The sequence below is a fragment of the Carlito syrichta genome, unplaced genomic scaffold, assembly GCF_000164805.1.
Source record: "Carlito syrichta isolate Samal-C Ts95f unplaced genomic scaffold, Tarsius_syrichta-2.0.1 Scaffold304604, whole genome shotgun sequence".
NCBI classification, from domain to species: Eukaryota; Metazoa; Chordata; class Mammalia; order Primates; family Tarsiidae; genus Carlito; species Carlito syrichta.
This window is the reverse complement of record NW_007248700.1, coordinates 155,005-176,069: the sequence shown is the minus strand read 5'-3', so window position 1 is coordinate 176,069 and position 21,065 is coordinate 155,005.

The window sequence follows — 21,065 nt, the reverse complement described above, 5'->3', positions numbered from 1 at the left end:
AATTTTGTCCTTCTTTATGGCTGCACAATATTCCAATACATTTTATTTATCCAGTCCAGTTTCAAGGGGCAGCACAGTTAGTTTCATGTTTTTGCTATTGTGAATAGTGCTGCAATAAACATGTGGGCACAGGAAACTTTTTTGTAGAATGATCTGAGTTCCTCCAGATATATTCGCAGAAGGGGGATTGCTGGGTCATATGGAAGGTCAATTTCTAGTCCTTTTAGAAATCACCATACTGTTTTCCACATAGGTTGAATTAGTTACACCAACAGTGTAGAAACATTCTTGTTTCTCCACATCCTTGCCAGCATCTGCGGTTTTTTGAGTTATTGATGATGGCCATCCTGACTGGAGTGAGGTGGTATCTCAGTGTGGTTTTAATTTGCATTTCTTTGATGATTAGTGAGGCTGAGCATTTTTCATGTGCCTGTTGGCTGCTCCTATATCTTCTTTTGAGAAGTGTCTATTCATATCTTCTGCCCACTTTGTAGCAGGGTTATTTTTTTTTTTCTTTTCGGTACATTTGAGTTCCTTGTAGATCCCAGATGTTAGACCTTTGTCAGACATACAGTTGGCAAATATTTTTTCCCAGCGTGGAGGCTGTCTCCCAGCTCTCTGGATGGTTTATTTTGCTTTGCGGAAGCTTTTCCGTTTCATGAGGTCCTACTTGTCTATCTTCTCTCTCATGGTATAGACATTTGGGGTTTTGATCAGGAATTGGTTGCCAGTTCCAATTTCTGTAAGGGAGTCTCCTGAACTTTCTAAGGTTCTTATAGTTTGATTTTATGTGTAAGTCTCTGATCCATTTAGAGTTGATTTTTGTTTATGGTGACAGGTAGTCATCTTGCTTTAATCTTCTACTTGTGGGCAGCCAGTTTGCCCAGCACCATTTACTGAATAGGTTCTCCTCTCCCCATGGCTGTTAGTGGAGGCTCTGTCAAAGATAAGTTGGTTGAGAGATTAAGGTTTTGCTTCCAGAATCTCTATTCTGTTCTATTTGTCTATTATAGGCTGTTTTGATTATTGTAGCCTATAATAATGTTTGAAGTCGGGGAGTGTGACACCTCCCACTTTGTTTCTTTTGCTGAAAATTGTTTTGGCTATTTGTGGTCATTTATGTTTCCATATGAATTTCTGTATTGTAATTTCCAGGTCTGAGAAGAATGATGCTGTTAATTTAATGAGTATTGCGTTGAATCTGTAGATTGCCTCTGGTAGGATGGGCATGTTGATTCTTCCTATCCAAGAGCATAGAATATTTTTCCATTTATGTCTTCTTTGATTTCTTTGAGCATTGTTTTGTAGTTTTGTTGTAAAGGTCTTTTATTTCTCTGGTTTGGGAGATGCCAAGATTTTGTATCTGTTTGCATGTGGCTATTGTGTGAGATTGCACTTTTTATTTAGTTCTCTGCCTGTTTGTTGTTGGTATATAAGAATACGACTGTCCTCTGCAAGTTGATTTAGTACCCTATAAAGGACTTTGGCAACGAGGTTTTTGCCAGATTCTCTTGGGTTTTCCAGGTATAGGATCATATCGTTTGCAAAGAAGAAGAGCTTAACATCTGCTTTTCCTATTTGGATTCCCTGATACCCTTTCTCTTGTCTGATTGATCTACCTAGGAATTCCAACACTATATTGAACAGGATGGGTGAAAGTGAGCAACCTTGTTTTGTCCTAGTTTTCAGGTGAAATGCTTCCAATTTCTGTCCATTCAGTAATATGTTAGCTTTTATTATTTTGAGGTATGTTCCCTCTATACCTAGGTGTTTTAGGGTTTTTATCAAGAATGGATGCTGGACTTTGTCAAAAGTCTTTTTTGCATCTAATGGTTCTTGTTTTTACATCTGTTGATGCACATAATTACATTAATGATCTTGCAGACGTTAAGCCAGCCCCGTATCCTGGGGATGAAACCTACTTGTTCATGGTGAATAATTATTGAGATATATTGTTGGATCCAAGTTGCTAGAATCTTGTTGAGAATTTTTGTTCATCAGGGATATCAACCTATAGTTATCTTTCTTTGTTGGGTCTGTACCCAGTTTGGATATCAATGTGTCATTAGCTTCATAAAATGATTTGGGAAGAGTTCTGTCATTCTCAATTGCCTAGGATACTTTCAATAAGATTGGTATCAGCTCCTCCTTGTATGTGTAGAATTCCACTAAAAATCCATCTGGTCCAGAGCTTTTCTTTGTAGGTAGTTTTCTTATGACAGAGTCAGCTTCCTGGGTTGTTATTGGTCTATTTAGTGTCTCAATGTCTTCTTGTTTCAACCTTGGGAGGTTGTGTGATGTCAGAAAGTCCTCCCTTTCATTTAGGTTTTTGGATTTGTTTCCATACAGGTGTGCATAGAAATCTCTGACAATCTTTTGTATTCCTTTGGTTATGACTTGATCTTTTTGCATTTCTGATCGTGCCTACTCACTATCAACATTACCTTCTCCTGACTGTGTGTCTGTATGTTTAATTACTCTTGAATTGGCAGAACGTTACTTATATTTGAATTGGCCAACAGGTAAGATCTGTGACCCTTCAGGTTGGCAACACCCCCTGGGTGGTAGTTTCTGAATCCCCTTCTGAGTTCCATCCTATAGTGCACATTGGTCTGCACTATTTTGGTATTTAGCCAGCTGTCAGCCTTGACTAACCTAAGTGACTGGAGTGAGATATTTTATTTCCTGTAATTACATATTTCTCTACCACAAACTCCCATCAAACAGAGTACAAGGAAAGCCATAATCCATGCATCCAGTACTACACAAGTGCTTCCTGCCTCCACTTACAGACTTGGATGGAGTGTTGCAGGAAGAGAAAGTTTTACTACCTAGGATGAATTTTATTCTTCCCCTCTAGCACCACCCACTAAACAAGGACAGTAAGCTTCTGGGTGTTGTAGTCTTTGTAGATATATTTTAAAAGGTGTTCTAGAGAAAATCTGCTATAGTATTTTGAACATGTCAGAAAGTACTACCCACAGGAGTTGGCTGCCCAGGTTTTCTGACTGGTTCAGAAATCCAGTATCAGCCAATGATAGTTACTTCCAATTCAGCTCTGTCAACACTGTAATCAGTAGAAATTCCCCTAGAAGACCTGCAAAAAGCTATCCGTCTTATTTTTTACCAGTATAATTATTTATCTTTTTATGTCACCATTGGTATTTAAGTAGAAAGTTGGGAGAGGCTGCATCAGAGTCTATCAGCCAGGTGATACTATAAACATGTTCTTTTGTGATTAAAAGTAAAGTTCAAAACATAAAATAACAAAACTAATGGGCAAAAGAGGCCATCAACACAAAAGGTATACATGGTCACACACTACTCTTAGAACACGTTTCTGTACCATGGTGGGTATAACGGCTGCTTACTAATCAAGCATGGTGGCTCTCCAGAGTATTTGTTTCCCCAAGGACCAAGAACCTCCTTATTGTGTATGTCTACAGAGAAAAGACAAATGTTTTTATGGTAGCTGCTCTGAAGATCAAAAAGCAAGGGGAAAGAAAAAAATGAAGGAAAGCATTAATGGCTATAAAGAGCCTGAAATCTGGGTAGAAATAAAGATAGACGGGAGGGGATAAACAGAGGATTAATACTTGTGAAGTAATGAAAAAGGACAGATGCCAAAGAGGGGCATAGAGAAAAACTCTATAATTAATCAGTGGGAAATGGAAGTTCTGCTAAAAAAGTCATTTGGCTCAGTTTTGTTCACACTTAAAACTGGGATTTAGTGCCACCAGAAAATAGTAGGTAAGCATGGAAGCTGAGGCAATCTATCACAGTTATCATTGCGCTTTGTTTGAACAAATGCCCATTACAAAAAACAAAGCCACAATTGTATTAATAACTCATCATCTAGTAATGTTCCCCATAAAGAAACTTAGGAAAAAATAGAATATAAAAAGAAGGAATGTTTGAGGTCTTTTATGGAGATAAGTGTACTAGAGGGAAATCGTCCACTCTTTATTTGAAATGTAGAAATATATGTTCCACTCATATATTTCCTGTAATTTCCACATGGGATAAATGAGGAATAATGTCTAAAATTATCCAATATCAGTAAAATATCATATATATCAGGATTTTATTGGATCTTGTCAGCTACTCATAGTAAGATAAAGCATCAAAGGGGCCAGAACTGTGTCTGTGTCTGTGTGTGTGTGTGTGTGTGTGTGTGTGTGTATACACAAATTGGAATGAGCAAAGCATAATGCTCACTCTGATCTCGATTCAGGGGCAAAAGAAAACTAGAGAGTTTCAGGAACCAGAGCAGCGTGCAGAAAGTGAACCAGCATTCCTCGCAAGCCCTCCTGCAGCAATCAGCACACAGATCTCTTGATGGGGAAGCAGCAGCGTCCCATCACTAGACTAGACTTCTAACCAGAAGTGCCTCCAGCACAGCTAGGTAGGGCTTCATTCCTAGAGTGGAGACCAAATGATTAAATAAAAAAAGAGTTTATACCACCTCTGGCTGCTTGCGGTTTGGGAACTCAAGCACAGAAGTTTTGGTGTTACCAAGAGGCACCACATGGGCATGAGCACTGGGTGCCATGCAAATAATGCCAACACACAGAAAACATTATAAGAGGGCCCCTTCTATTATTAGCAGTAGCATAAAACATCCAACTACAAATGATATAATTTTCTCAAAGGTGAAGTTTCTGCATTAAAAGCATGTAGTAAATTATCACTTCATGGAACCATAGGAAGTTGACTCTGGAAGAGCTGGCAGATCATCTAGTGCCCGCCCAGGCTCCAGTGTAGCTTGTTGTCTGACTTTGAGCATTATCACTTAACCTTCTGGGGCCTTGACTGTCTCATCTCAAGAGTCTCTATGGCCTCCTCTGAAAACTCCTGAAACCTATGAATTTTTGTTATAAAGCTCTTATTATAAATATTCTCTTAGTAGAAATTATCCTATATTTTAACACTCTCAATTATTCAACAAATCTAAAAAAAAATCATCATCATCATCCTCCAAAGCATAATAGATTTTCAGCTTGCCTCACAGAAATACTTTGAAAAGTAGACACAGCAACAGCATACCAAAGCCTTGGGTGGCAGGCATCTGAGAAGACAAGTCAGGAAGGAACAGTGCTATGGGGAAGAGGAAAATCAGTCACCGAAGAAATGCTGAGCATAGTAATCAATTATTAGCAAGGAAGCTACAGCTTAAAGAATAAACCAAGAAGGAAGGACAGAGAGAGGCAAGCACACATTCCATGTTAACATGCTGCACTGGGGAAAACAGGAGCATGAGTGAAAGATTTGGACCACAGGTCTTGCCATAGCTCCATTTGAAACATTGTTCAATTACTTTTCAAGCATTGGGTTCTATATATAAAATAAAGAGTCGGGACTATTTTGATGACAGGTAAAAAATTTTATGGAGAAAAGCATAAACTTTCTAATAATACTGCTTGTGAGTGCGGCTATGCAAAGCCCATGTGTTCATCTCTCATGGAATTCCAACCCTGACACAACACTCATGCCTTAAAGTTATTCAGAATCAACTTACCTAGAGTTCAAAATACTCCACAGAAGTTTTTGTTTTTATTATTATATTAAATTTTTACAAAATTTCTTTCCATTAAGTTAGAAATGAATGAAGCAGGGTTCATCTCTTATGTGTTGCTCAACTGGTAAACCACAATTTAAAGAAACTAGGCTAGGCTGAACGTGGTGGCTCAAGCCTGTAATCCCAGCACTTTGGAAGGCTAAGGTGAGAGGATTGCCTGAGCCCAGGGACTCGAGACCAGCCTGGGCAACTTGGCAAGACCTCGTCTCTACCATTAATCAAAAAATTAGCTGGGCGTGGTGTCTCATGTCTGTAGTTCCAGCTACTTGGAAGGCTGAGGCAGAAAATTGCCTGAGCCCAGCAGTGGCTATAGTGGCCGTGAGCGTACGACTGGTCTCCAGCCTGGGCATCAGAATGAGACTTCTACTCAAAAAAGAAAAAGAAAACAGGCTGTCTGCCAAAGATGACACAAAAGTTAAGGAGAACACTCAGAAATACCAGTCCCAAACACAAAAGGGGGAGAAAAAAATTGATGGCATGTCCACAAGCTTTTGTCCTCTGAAAATCTGCAACCCACAAACATCCAGAAGAGGCCAGGCCTCCTCATGGCCCTTACTATTTGTAGATACTGACACACAGCAAAAGGCAAACTCAGAGTATGTATAGATTAGACTTTTCTGATCTCACTGGGTAGTTGCCACATTAAAATTCAAGACCTTTAAGAACACCACTTTCTCACTCACTGTTTTTTCTGTGCTTTATATACAGAGATTTTCAAACCACTTTAACATCTCCTGTTTTTCCCCACTCTTAATAAAAGATGCCCCCCAAATTTAGCCTATAATAAGTATCTAGAAATCCCTTAACAAATAGTCTGAAAATGACCGACACATTTCAACTCTATTCTGCCAGGATTTCACAAAGTTGAGGACACGGGTTGAGTTTGAAACCCATTATTACAAAACCAAATGCATCTGGCAAAGAGAAAGACACCAATCATAATTTACTGCTGAGAACCATTGGAGAAAGAAAAAACAATAGCAGGGGAAAAGGTCAGAAAGCAATTCTAACTTACAAAAGCATAGCCCACTTTGTTCAACTCATAAAATCACAACCTACTTTGCCCAACTCGTCCTCTAAGGAGGATATGTGGACTAGAAAATTTTTATTGCTGCATCATTCCACAAAGTAGGACTACACTTATCCATCACTCCAGATAGCTAAGAAATAATGACACATCTTGTAAATATAGGTTGGTTATTTCAGGAAGGGTGGTAGGAATTAATTTCAAATCTATCCTATAGTTTTAAGCTATTTCCCCTGGGATTTCCTACCGGGCCACAGCACTGGAAGCCATAATTTCCATATTTATTGAAAATAGCATCTCATACAAAGTGGTGCATTGTGTCCTCACAGTGAGACCTCACCCAAGGAAACAGAATTAACTCACACTATCATCATAAGTGTCTAAGGTCTTTTTCAGAAAACTGTAATATTTGACCTCCTGATTCAGAGAGAGTCTCCTTAAATGCACTGAGCTTTAGCAAAGACTGTAATTTAAGGAACTGATTTCTAACCTAATAAACTTTCTTGCGAGCTAAACCAAAAAGTTTCAATCTGTGCAGTGCACAGTAGGAGATAATAGAAGCAAATGGCTGGGGTTTTTTAAATCCGTATGTCTCCTAGCAGCATTGCTAGGGCTGTATTTATTTATAGTTACATATTTTATTATCCAACGTTGTTTCACAATCTGGTTTATATATATGTATGCATGAATGTGTATATATATGTATATATGTATAATATACACATATAATATGTATATATGCATGTATATGTATATATACTATGTATACATAAACTGTATGTGTGTTTACGCATGTGTATGACTGTTGAGGGTGTATAGACTCATATAACTTTAGACTGTGATGAAATAACTGATGATAAAGGATGCTATGCATGTGTAATATATCTAAGCATTGGATTTTAAAACCACTTTTTTTGGGGGGGTTGGAGTCTCACTCTGTCGCCCAGACTGGAGTGCAGTGGCCACTCCCGGCCACCACAGCCTCGACCTGCTGGGTTCCGGCAATCCTTCCGCCTCAGCCTTCCAAGTAGCTGGAACTACAGGCGCGCGCTACCACGCCCGGCTAATTTTTGATTTGTTGTAGAGATGAGGTCTCGCCAAGTTGCCCAGGCGGGTCTCGAACCCGCGGGCTCAGGCAATCCACTCACCTCGGCCTCCCAAAGTGCTGGGTTTACAGGCTGAGCCACCGAGCCCGGCCTAAAACCACTTTTGATGGATGGTACTATATAATTAATTTATCAAGGCTTCAGGCTCAGATTAAAACTTTCTACAAATATGGATATTTTGTCGTAGTTTTCTTTTGTTCTAGGAATATTAATACCTTTTTGGAAACTACAGACAACACAGAATTGGCATGAACATTATTACATTCGTCAGAAACAAATTTGCCAGATATAGCTTTGTGGAAAATGAGGTAAAATTCATTAATGAGAACAAACTGGCTATTGTACAAAACTGTTAACAGCCCAATATTTTCTTAAGTTTTGCACTGAAGATACACTGATAGTCTAAGATCACTAGCAGCTGATTCAATTCATATTTATAATCTGAACTGAACTGAAAATAAAAGGCATTGATAGGGACAGTCTGAAATGGGGCAAGTACTTACTCTCTGCGGTTGACAATCATCTTCCATAACACAACCAAGGGTGTTGCTGGATAGACCATGAATCTGAGTCAAGATAGTTTTATGTTTTAAAGTACACTTCACATCTATAAGTGATTTATTTAGAATTTTGTCGATGCTGTTTTATATAAAAATTCTCACTTATTGTACATTCTTATTATTATATAAATTATACACAAATTATTTTACTAAGTGAATCTCAAAATATTTTCTTAGCCTGGCTCAGTGGCTCAGCCTGTAATACCGGGCCTTTGGGAGGCTGAAGTGAGTGGATTGCCTGAGCCCGCGGGCAACTTTATTTATTGTAGAGATGAGACTCGCCTGGGCAACTTGGTGAGACCTCATCTCTACAATAAATCAAAAATTAGCCACGCATGGTAGCAGGCGCCTGTAGTTCCGGTTACTTGGAAGGCTGAGGCGGAAGGATCGCCGGAGCCCAGCAGGTCGAGGCTGCGGTGACCGGGAGCGGCCACTGCACTCCAGTCTGGGCGACAGAGTGAGGTTCCAATTCAAAAAAAAAGAAAAGAAAAGAAATGTCATCTTTCCTTCTTTCTTTCTTTCTTTTTTTTGAGTCGGAGTCTCACTCTGTTGCCCAGGCTAGAGTGCACACTCACAGCCACCTCAGCATCGACCTGCTGGAATCCAGCAATTCCTCCACCTCAGCCTTCCAAGTAGCTGGAACTATAGGCACACGCTACCATGCCCAGCGAGAGGTCTCGTCAAGTTGCCAGGGCTGATCTCGAACCCATGGTCTCAGGCAATCCACTCACCTTGGTCTCCCAAAGTGCTGGGATTACAGGCTGAGCCACCAAGTCTGGCCAAAAAATCTCATCTTTCTAAAGAAACAAATTAAATTTCAGGTTAATCGTTTCACATTTGAAGATTTGTGAAAATAAGATACATCTTAAAATAGTACCTACATGTAGATATGGTTCTGTTCTCTTTTTTCTTCTAAATGCTGGTATTGCATCCAGCTACCCATGGTGTCTCATGAGAAAATAGGCTATTTTTTGCATGCCCACTACTTAACAGATTCTTCTAGATGCTTGCTACATAGAAATCTGTGACAAGCATACTCAGAACAATAAACCAACTCCTCAGGAGCCAATTTTTTTAGATTGCTGAGGTGTTACTTGAATGATATTTACCAATCAACTCAAATTTTGCCATGTAATTTTTTTATAATTAGCATTCTTAACTGAAAAAAAGTCTGTCCTCTCCTCTTCCACCCACCTACACAAAGAAAATCTTCCCAGCATCACCTGACTATCTTGTTGGAATAACTAAATTATATTGCCTATTAAAGTTGCAAAATCAAATAAACATGGCTGATGATCGTTGATCAAAGAAAGTAAGATATTTTAAGATTTGAATATTTTATTTTATTTTTATTTTATTTTTTTTTGAGTTGAAGTCTTACTCTGTCACCCAGACTGGAGTGCAGTGGCCGCTCCCAGTCACTGCAGCCTCTTCCTGCTGGACTCTGGTGATCCTTCCGCCTCAGCCTTCCAAGTAGGTGGAACTACAGGCACAAGCTACCATGCCTGGCTAATTTTTAAAAAAATTTATTGTAGAGATGAGGTCTCGCCAAGTTGCCCAGGCAGGTCTCGAACCCACGGGCTCAGGCAATTCACTCACCTCAGCCTCCCAAAGCGCAGGATTACAGGCTGAGCCACCGAGCCCAGCTAGGATTTAAATATTTTAATATGCCTAATTACTTGTTTGATTTGGAAGACACACACACATATACAAATAACCTACAGAAAGATCAACAATAAGGAAAACATGGAACAACCTTTCACTATTTCTTCCCAGAACATTGATTCTGCCTTGTTCAAAGAAAGCAAATGACCTAGTATAACTATTAATACATTATACTTTATTAACTAAAAATCCTCCCCCTAATATGCTTCAGCTAATTAAATGTTGAACAAACATTTAGAGAACATAGATTTGGGCCAGGCACGGTGGCTCAAACCTGTAATCCCAGCATTTTGGGAGGACGAGGTAAGAGGATTGCCTGAGCCCACGGGTTCAAGACCAGCCTGGGCAACTTGGCAAGACCACATCTCTACAATAAATCAAAAAATTAGCCAAGCATGGTAGCACACGCCTGTAGTTCTGGCTACTTGGAAAGCTGAGGCAGAAGAATCGCCAGAGTCCAGCAGGTTGACACTGGGGTGGCCGTGAGCGTGCCACTGCACTCCAGCCTGGGTACTTAGTAAGACTGCACTCCAGTCTGGGTACATAGTTTATTTATTTGAGTTTATTTATTTTATCAAATAAATAAACAACATAATTTGAGGAGCTTCAGAGTATGTCTGACCAGCCTTCTCCCACATACATTGGACCACAGCCCTCAGCAAGGCCAGAACCCAAACCTCAGGCCTTTCTGTTTCCAAATCTGGCTTCAGGACCTCAAAAATCCTGGGTTCAGAAAGGTGATCCAAGAAACCTCACAGGTGTAAGAAATAAGAACTAAATCCAGGCCTTCCAATTCCACACCCTAGAGTTTTGTTCACATTTGTGGAGCACTTACTCTGAATAAGGTGCTATTCCTATCTCGTGATGTATACAGTAATAAGACACTATTCTGCCCTCAAGGCTCTTCTTGAGTCTCTATGATGAATTATGTATGTGACTTAAATAAACTGAAATCAGAGACACAGAGGTAACACAGAAAACAGAATTTTGAAAAAATTTGACGTGCCCATTAAGATATTTAAAGTCCAAAGAAGCTTTTTGATTTGACAGTCAGAAAATACAAATAATCAAGATAAAAATGACGATGATGATAACAGTCATAACGTTAACTTATATTAAATGTTTACTACATACTACACCCTTTGTGAGGTGCTTTTCATCATTTAATCCACAACAAAATTAAATATTATTTTCACACTAATTTTACAGAAAGAAAACAAAAAAAAGCTTACATTTACTTAATAACTTACCCAAGTTTACATATGCTAATAATCACTACACAATCTAATCTCCAATTTCAAAAGATCCTGTCACTATCCTATAGACTATTTAAAAAAAGATAACAAGATCCCTACATACCATCACACACGTACAAATACTCGGGTCCAGTTTTATCTGTCTCACTTTATGATATGCTTTGTTTGACTATCTCAAAATTTAAGCAATATCAAGAAAGAAAGCTGGGAGCTGGAAACTGAAAGAAATACTACCCATGCTGAGTTGGACATTGTGATAAATAAATCAATGAGGTGAAGAACAGGAAGAGTTTGAACAAGAAAATTTCCAACATGTTAAACTTTAATTAATTATGAACTGCAGTAATTATTGGGGGGGGAAAGGACAGTAGCTTTAGAAAAGCAATTAAATTTAGCTGATGGGTGTCACTGACACTAAGTTCATTTCAACAAAAAGGATTTTCAAAGTAATAGAAGCAGAACTAAGAGCAGAAGTACCCAAGAGATGGCTGCAACAGAATCAAAGACCAATTTGCCCCAATGTTCAAGGAGAGGAAAGTGTAAACATCATTTCCCCAAGATTTGCTGGGATAGGATTCCTTTCCTTAATTAACTACTCATCCATGATACTATCTAAAAAATGCTGACCCTTCAGCTTTGTGCAGATAATTTGCTCTAGCCTCAACAACTCTTTTTATCAGAATATCCATTTTCCTGTCTAATAGAACCCAGAGTTTGAACTTCCTTCCCCCTTAAGCTGATATTCTACTTCCTCATTTATGCTACAGCTGTGTTTGTACTAAAAGGCATGGAATATTTGTTTCCAGAATCATACAGTCCAAGGTGGGAAAAAATACAAGTGGAAAATGAAGAAGTAGCACTCATTTCATTGTCTTTCAACATAAAACGATTGTAATTACATGGGGAAAATATTACCTGAAAAAAATTAACTCAAGCCATTATTTATTTATAAAGAAAAACGGTCACCATAAACTGATTTACATGTTTACACATGTCCTGTCTCACCAGTGTGCAAACTTCCCTACCATAGTATGGGGTTCTTGAAGGCAAGGCTTAGATTCAGAAACCTTATCTCTTATGTGTTACATATGTCAAAGATTGAGGGTGGGCGTGTAGTGTTTGTGTTCCCCACTGTCTACTTCCTGGTTGTGAATTGAACTGAGAAGATAGGCTAATGATCATAATCAGTTTAGTCACAATAGATCCAGCACCCTGCTCTTCCATGATGCTTATTTAATATGAGCTGGACTAAACAGAAATAATGTCAGTGCTAGCCAATTACTCCATTAGCAAGCAACTGAAACTAGATTTGATATATCTTCCCAATTGTTTAGTGTGTTTTCTTCCTTTGGAATAGCTACTATTTTAAAAGTTTAGGCATATGGTAATACTTAGCAAGAAGTAAATATTTAACCCAATCTCTACTAAGTAAAGCCCTTAACATTTTATATATAATCTAAAGACATCCTGGATATATATATGCATATACATATAAATATATATGTATATATACATAAATATATATAAATAAGCTGGCACTGTGACACAGTGCTATTTTCTACATTGTAGCAGCAAATCAAGATTTACACACCAGGAGAAGGCATTTGCCTTCCGTCATTCCATCTGGTGAAACACATTAACTTCCCTCTCCCGCTCTCCCAAACTCCTCAGTCATGTCTACCGTTATATTCAAAACACAGTAGCTGCTTAAAGAGTACAAAATTTCACTAAATATTTTCTTCTCATTGTGCTTTCTCATTCCATTCCCATTGCAAAGCTTTTGTTTGTCAAATCCAAAATCTCTCTCCTGACTTTTCATGGAAGAGATTGATTAAACTAATAAAAAATAGAATCCCAAACTGCCATAGCTCTTTTAGTCATCCTAATTAACTGTAATTAGTTTTAGAATATTCAGTTCCTGATTTCCTATAAAACTGAGGGCATCACACATGTGAGTTATCATTTCTCAATAACAGCACTTGTAATAGAGAGGTTACCATCCATTCTTTTCTGTGGTCTTTTATACTTTCTTTCAACCCCGATTAGTATGTGTGTGGCTGGTAAATAATTAAATTAATTTTATAGTGAGTGACACATTTTGAAATCTGCAAAGTATTTTATTCTGAGAATTTAAGCCAATCCTGCTTTTCCCTAGATAGCTCTGTGTACGTCTACAATTATAAGTTGAAGCAGATTCTTGACTTTCCCATTAGCATCTAACAATTTATGAGCTTTTGATAATCATGGGATGATTTTTAAATGATGACTTTAATTCCCCAATGCACCTAGATAACTAGAAAAATAATAGACAATAAATGAGCACTTTAGAAAAGGAATTTAACTAAGAATTTAAAGCTTCATCCAAGCTGAAAGTAAAAAAAAAAAACTTTATGGTGGTTCTGAACTGACTTAAATATTCTCTTTAAATTATTAAAGGAATGTGTATCTGCTTCAAATAACTTATTTCATGTAGACTGCATAACTACCCTATTATGTAGTAATCATTATATACAATTTGTAGTTGAGAAAACTGAGACTCAGATATATTAGGCAAACTGCTGAACTAGTAACTGGCAGAGATGGAGTCCAATCAAGATCCAGCTGCATTTAAAGTCATATTCACAAGCTTGCACTAACCCCAGGTAGAATGCGATACCCTTGAACTTTTGACATTTACACCTTTGAGTCTTATATCAAGGTTAAAAATAAAAAATGTAGCTAGAGTTCACGTACCTAATAGATTATACACTTTATTTTGGTTCAATTTATCCTGACTACATACTGAGTGCAGGTCAGCAATTTTTAACCATGACTATAAAGACAACACACTTTGGGAATTAATTTATTTTAAAAATCAAGCATAAAGAACCTTGTACATCAATCAAATAACCTTCTCACTAATAATCTGGCTAAAAATTTATCATTCTAATCAAAGAAAACTATGTGTTTTTCTAGGTAAAAATCTTTACATAAGTTTGAAACAATGTCATCTATTGTCAAAGCACAAAGCACCTACTTTCCTTTACTCCTATAACCAGAGTTGATCAAAGGGGCAATCGATCACATACCCTTTGCATACTGCATGTAAATAAGCTTTCATTAAAGTATAATTTTGCCGGGCTTGGTGGCTCAGCCTATAATCCCACGTCTTTGGGAGGCTGAGGTGAGTGAACTGCCTGAGCCCGCGGATTCAAGACCCGCCTGGGCAACTTGGCGAGACCTCATCTCTACAATAAATCAAAAAAATTAGCTGGGCATGGTAGCGCGTGCCTGTAGTTCCAGCTACTCGGAAGGCTGAGGCGGAAGGATCGCCGGAGCCTAGCAGGTCGAGGCTGCCGTGGCCGGGAGCGGCCACCTGCACTCCAGTCTAGCAGTCTAGGCGACAGAGTGAGACTCCAACTCAAAAAAAAAATATATATATATATATAATTTAATTTAATTACTAATTCATTGGAAATTCTAAACTCCATAGAAATTGAGCATTTAAGTTACAAGTTGGTTGAACTCCTGTTCCAAATTATTTTGTAGAACTCACTAAGCACAAAGAATGAGAAAGGAAGTAGGGCTTGGTAGCTCAGCCTGCAATCCCACTGCTTTGGGAGGCTGAGGTGAGTGGATTGCCTGAGCCCACAGGTTCGAGACCTGCCTGGGCAACTTAGTGAGACCTCATCTCTATAATAAAATCAAAAATTAGCCGGGCATGGTAGCATGCACCGGTAGTTCCAGCTACTTGGAAGGCTGAGGCAGAAGGATTGCCGGAACCTAGCAGGTCGAGGCTGCAGTTGCCGGAAGCGTGCCACTGTATTCCAGTCTGGGTGACAGAGCGAAACTCCAACTCAAAAAAAAAAAAAAAAAAAAAAAAAGAATGAGAAAAGAATTTTTCCCTCTCAAACAGAATTCAGATTATATCAATTCACTGGTAAAATTCTGTCTATTTAAAGAAAAACACATCTTTTCTGGTCATTAGGAGAAATTTAGCTATTTATGTATTAGTTTCTATTAGGAGACAGTTTTCCGTCTTGTAACACCTTTTGTCTCAGATTACCTTTTCAAGGATGTTTGTATAGCAAACAGCCTGGGAGAATAAAGATCACATCTCCCTCCAGGGCAGAGGATTGTTTTATTTCCTGGCCAGGGCAATAAAGATGTGTTTCTCCAAGGCAAAGGTTGGGCAAATTTGACAGGAGCCCTTTATAAGACTGGTGATTTCTAAACTCTGTCTCTCAGCTGTGACACAGACCCACTATGTGAGAGGCATCCACCTGGGTCCAAGGGTGGGGAGGGGCAAGAAGAGAGCTCGAAGACCATGCTGACTGCTGTGTCAAAAGCAATAGCATCCTTTGTGTCTGACCCAGGAGTTTTGTATCTTATGACAGCATGGATGAAATTGACAGGCTAACTTGTTAGCTTACAGGCAAGGTAAAATCTCAGACCCCTCACTGCTCTTGATAGTTACATATGATTGATTATTTAAATAAGTGTATGCAAGTGTTGGCTAGCTCCAAGATAAACTTTTACTTCTCTCTCTGAAGTCTAGAACTTACAGCAGTCATTTTGTGCTCATGCCATTAGGGCAAAAACCCCTAAAGAATATTATCCTCATATATGATATTCTTGGGATTGCCTGGCCACCCTACAGCTACTAAAATGAGGGGAATGAAAACAAGTGGAGGACACTTTTCCTTCTAATGACCACCACTGGGTTATTAGATCCCTAGTCTATACACCAAAGACAAGTATCCTTCTTATGCCCTGACTGATTACATGCTGTCACAGTCTGACCTGTACATCCCTGCCATCAATCAGCCTCTCACACTAAGGCTATCGGAAGACAACTTCATGTCTTAGTGGAGCTCTCCAGTTGGCCTCAGGGTGACACAAGCCAGACAAATGCTCAAGGCACAGGTGTACTCTCTTTCCTGCCTCACCTCATCACTTAGAAATGTGGATAGTAATAACCAATGGCTACAGAGCTCTTCTCAATAATCATTTGATTCTTCTCCCACACTGGAGATGTAGGAATTTTCATCTTCTTTTCACAGAGGCTCCATAAATTGAAGTGGCCTGATCCAGGCCCAGATCTAGCAACCGATGATGGAGAAACAGAAACTCGGAGCTTCTGACCATCCGTTCTTTCTATTTCACAAAATGCAGAAGCCTCACAGGCTCTGTTGGCCACTCTCTAGTGGGCCTCATAAGAGGTAGGATTGTGTATTGGTTAGGAAGCAGGATCGAGAGCTATACTGTCTGAGATTTTGAATCCCGACCCAGTCACTCATTAATTGTGTGATCTTAGGTAGCTTAATAATTCTCTGAGTGCCTTAGTTTTATCATTTGTAAAACAAGGATGACAACAGTACTTCTATTACAGGATTATTATGAAGACTGCATAAATTAAATACATTTCCCCAAACAGGTCTGTACTCTCAACACATGTTATCTGTCACCATCATCGTTACCACCACAGCTATTTTGAATCCCCTTTAAACACACCAATTTCACTCCAGTTGGCAACCCAGTTTCTGACTGTTAGGACTGGTTACGAAGTCAGATGAACTTCCCCAGGGTCCCCACGCCCAGCTCTACAAAACTTCAGTCTAGGTTCACTCCCCCATCATGAACGAAATTACCAAGGAGAATGTGACAAGCTCTATGAGTATTTCTTGTTAAATGTATAAATGACTTGGTAGACTCTATCTTTTGCAATAGATAGTATTGGGGGGGATGAGGTTTTGGGTTTCACTATCCCTAAACATCTTTTGTGAGTAAATCCATGGCAGAATCATGAATTCCGCCCACAGAGATGTCCAGGATCTATTCCTGGAAACTGAGTATATGTTATCTTATAGGGAAAAAAAATAATTTTGCAGGTGTGACTAAGGTTAAGGACCTTGAGACAGGAAATTACCCTGGATTATCCAAGTAAACCCAATCTGAACACATCAATCCTTATAAGCAGAGAACCTTTTCCAGCTGCAGAGAAGTAGAGAGAGGGTAGCATAAAAAGACTCGACCTATCATTTCTGACTTTCAAGATGGAAAGGGGCCACACACCAAGAATTGTGTGTTACCTATAGAAACTGGGAAAGGCAAGAATATGAACTTCCCCTAGAGTCTTCATTGAGGCATGCAGACCCACTGACACCTTGATTTTAACCCAGTGAGAACCATATTAGACTTCTGACCTCCAGAACTGTAAGATAATAAATCTGTGTTGTTTAAGTCAATGATGATAATAGAAAACTAATAGAGTCTCTGGATTCCTCCTCTAGGGAAAGTAGTACTGGACTGGATACTATACTGTGGGATTAAGCAACATGAAAGCACATAATTAATCATTCATTCATTCATTCATTCACTCAGACTTTATTGAGCACCTACCAACAGGCCAGACACTGTTCTATGTGCTATGGAAAACCACAGTGAACCAGAGAGCCACAGTCAGCTCCTGCTCCCACAGAGCTTACAATGCAGAGGTGAGAGAGAGACTAAATAAGTCAGTAAGTAAGGTAGATAACTGCAAGCAGTGAAAAGCACTGTGAAAAAAATGAAACAAGAAGATGAGACAGAGAACAGGGGGTAGAGCCAGGGGGATAGAAACCGCAGACTGGGTGAATGGAAGGCTCTCTAAGAAATGACATTTGCCAGGCAAGCAAAGGTCCAGGTGAGCATGTAAGCTGCTAACTCGTGGCTGATCAAGTTTTCTTAAGGATGCTATAAGAGATGAAACACACATTTTGAGAAATTGGCATGACTTCTCACTCCAAGGAAAAGTGCACAGTGTGAATTGCTGCTCTCATTTTCCTATCCACACTCTTCACAAGCATGACTTTTAAGGCTTTATTTTTTTAACACATTTTATGAAGAGTGTAAAGGCAGCATTATCCCACCCAGAGTCCCTGGATATCCTTTTCAGTGAGGATTCTTAGCTGAAGATGGATGTGGACTGATTCCTCCAGATGGCTAGACTGTTGTTACTACAGTGGATTTCCCTGTGGCCAGCTGCAGCCTTTATCAGTAACACGGGCTCCAAGACCAAATCCATTGCTCAGGTTTAGACCCAGACAGACAGCCGGCACCGATGCAGACCACAGGTGGCTCCACTGCACATCTAATTATGACAAAAATCTCCAAGTAGGAGGGTGGCAAATAAGTGTGTAAAATTCTTTCTCTTGTCATATTATGTAGGAATGATGGTCTTTGATATCCAAATCATAGACACACAAAACAGGTCACTCGATCTACTTGTTGCACAGTGTCTTAGTAAAATAGTGAAAACAGCTCCAATTTTTATTAGGGTTTTCATAGTATTAATAATTACTTTTCACAATTATTCCTTTCATAGGTTCTTTATAAAAGTAAAACTAGGCCAGGCACGGTGGCTCATGTCCATAATCTCAGCACTTTGGGAGGCAGAGGCGAGAGGACTGACTGAATTCAGGGGGTCAAGACTAGCCTGGGCAACTTGGCGAGACCTCGTCTCTACAAATTTTATTTATTTATTTATTTCTGAGCTGGAGTCTCACTCCGCTGCCCAGGCTGGAGAGCAGTGGCACACTCACAGTCATCCCAGCGTCTACCTGCTGGGCTCCGGCAGTCCCTCCATTTCAGCCTTCCAAGTAGCCAGAACTATAGGCATGTGCTACCGTGCCCGGCTAATTTTTGATTTATTGTAGAGATGAGGTCTTGCCAAGTTGCCTGGGCTGGCCCCGAACCCACGGGCTCAGGCAATCTACTTGCCTCAGCATCCCAAAGTGCTGGGATTACAGGCTGAGCCGCAGAGCCTGGAAGTCTCCATAATTTTTTAAAAATTAGCTGTGCATGGTGGCACAAACCTATAGTTCCAGCCACTTAGAAGGCTGACGTGGAAGAATCACCTGAGCCCAACAGGTTGAGACTGTGGTGGCCATGAGTGTGCCACTTCATTCCAGTCTAGGTGACAGAGTGAGATTCCAATTAAAAAAAAAAAAAGCAGAAGACACTCTTATGAAAGTTGGAACTGGCAACCAATTCCTGATCAAAACCCGAAGTGCCCAGGCCATAAGAGATAAGATAGACAAGTGGGACCTCATTAAACTGACAAGCATCTGCAAAGCCAAAGAAACCATCAAGAGAGCAAGAAGACAGCCCACAGACTGGGAAAATATATTTGCCAACTCCATGTCTGGCAAAGGCCTAACATCAAGGATCTACAAGGAACTCAAATGTGCTGAAAAGAAAAAAACAAACAGCCCCATTACAAAATGGGCGAAAGATATGAATAGACACTTCTCAAAAGAAGACATATGAGCAGTCAACAGATACACGAAAAAATGTTCAGCCTCAAGGAGATGCAAATTAAAACTACACTGAGATACCACTTAACTCCAATCAGAATGGCCATCATCAATAACTCAAAAAATAACAGATGCTGGAGAGGACGTGGCGAAAAGGGAACAATTTTACACTGTTGGTGGGAGTGTAAACTAGTACAGCCTCTGTGGAAATCAGTGTGGCAATTCCTAAAAGTTCTAAAAATCGACCTTCCATATGACCCTGCAATCCCCCTACTGGGAATATACCCAGAAGAACTCAGGTCACTCTATAAAAAAGATACTTTCACACATATGTTTAAGGCAGCATTGTTCACAATATCAAGAACATGGAACCAACCATGCTACCCATCAAAAGAGGACTGGATAAAAAAAATGTGGTACATATACACAATGGAATATTATGCAGCCATAAAGAAGAACAAAATCATGAACTTTGCAGCAACCTGGATGGAATTAGAGCTTATAATACTGAGTGATCTCTCACAGAAACAAAGAGCTGAGTATCACATGTTCTAACTCATAAGTGGTCCTTGAACAACTATCATATTACTAAAAGGATTTAAAGTAGCGGGAAACTGCAGGGGGGTGGTGGGGTGGTGGGACTGACAGTAGTCGATATCTGCCTGGGGAAGGGGGTGGCGCACCTCATCAATAAAGATAACTGCACAATGAATATTTGTATACCTAACCCTGAATTGTACCCCACAATTTATAAAAATTAAAAGAGGAACAAAAAAAGTAAAACTAGAACATCCAAGTAATCTGTCTGAACCCAGAGTTCTCAGACTCACATAAACAACTCAGGAAAGTACAGATCACATTTACACTCTGGTTAGAGTTCATTACATTTACACTCTGGTTAGAGTTCATTCCACATGTCTTCCCGGGTGAGAAGATGACTAAGCTGAGACGTAAAGTGATTTCAATTCTGGAGCTATCCTACCCATTTCTGGTGTTTTAAATGTTAATATAACGAGCTCACAAATACACTTAAACAATATTGAGCAAGAAGGTTTTTGTGGCGGGATTGGGGGTACAGAGTTCACACTTATTGACCCTGAGAATGGTGCTCAGGTTTTAGAACCTGAATATCTGGATTTGATTTCCAGCTTCATCACATAACAACCATATGACCTTGAAGAAGACATTTCCCTGACCAAGGATCAGTCCTTTGCTCTATAAATTGAGGTCAAAAGTGACACCCATTCTAACACTCATTCTGTCTGCTTCAGAGTGTTCTCACAATTACAAAACAAGAAAGACTTCATAAACTATAAAACACACGTGCAAACCAAAAGTCCCCTGACCTCCCCATTAATGGTGCTACAGCCTAAGTCCCAATTCTCTGAGCCCTACACACTGACTGGCAGCAAACTTGAGCTTTATCTGGGATTATCTCTTCAGTTATTCTGTCCAGGATCCCCTGACTGAGGGGAGAACAACATCTTCCAGACAAACATATCTGGGGCCCACTGCTTACCTGCCTTCCTCTCCTCTCCTCCGATACTTTCCCACTGTTCCACTGACCTTGGTCACTTTGCCATTCACAAGCTACAAT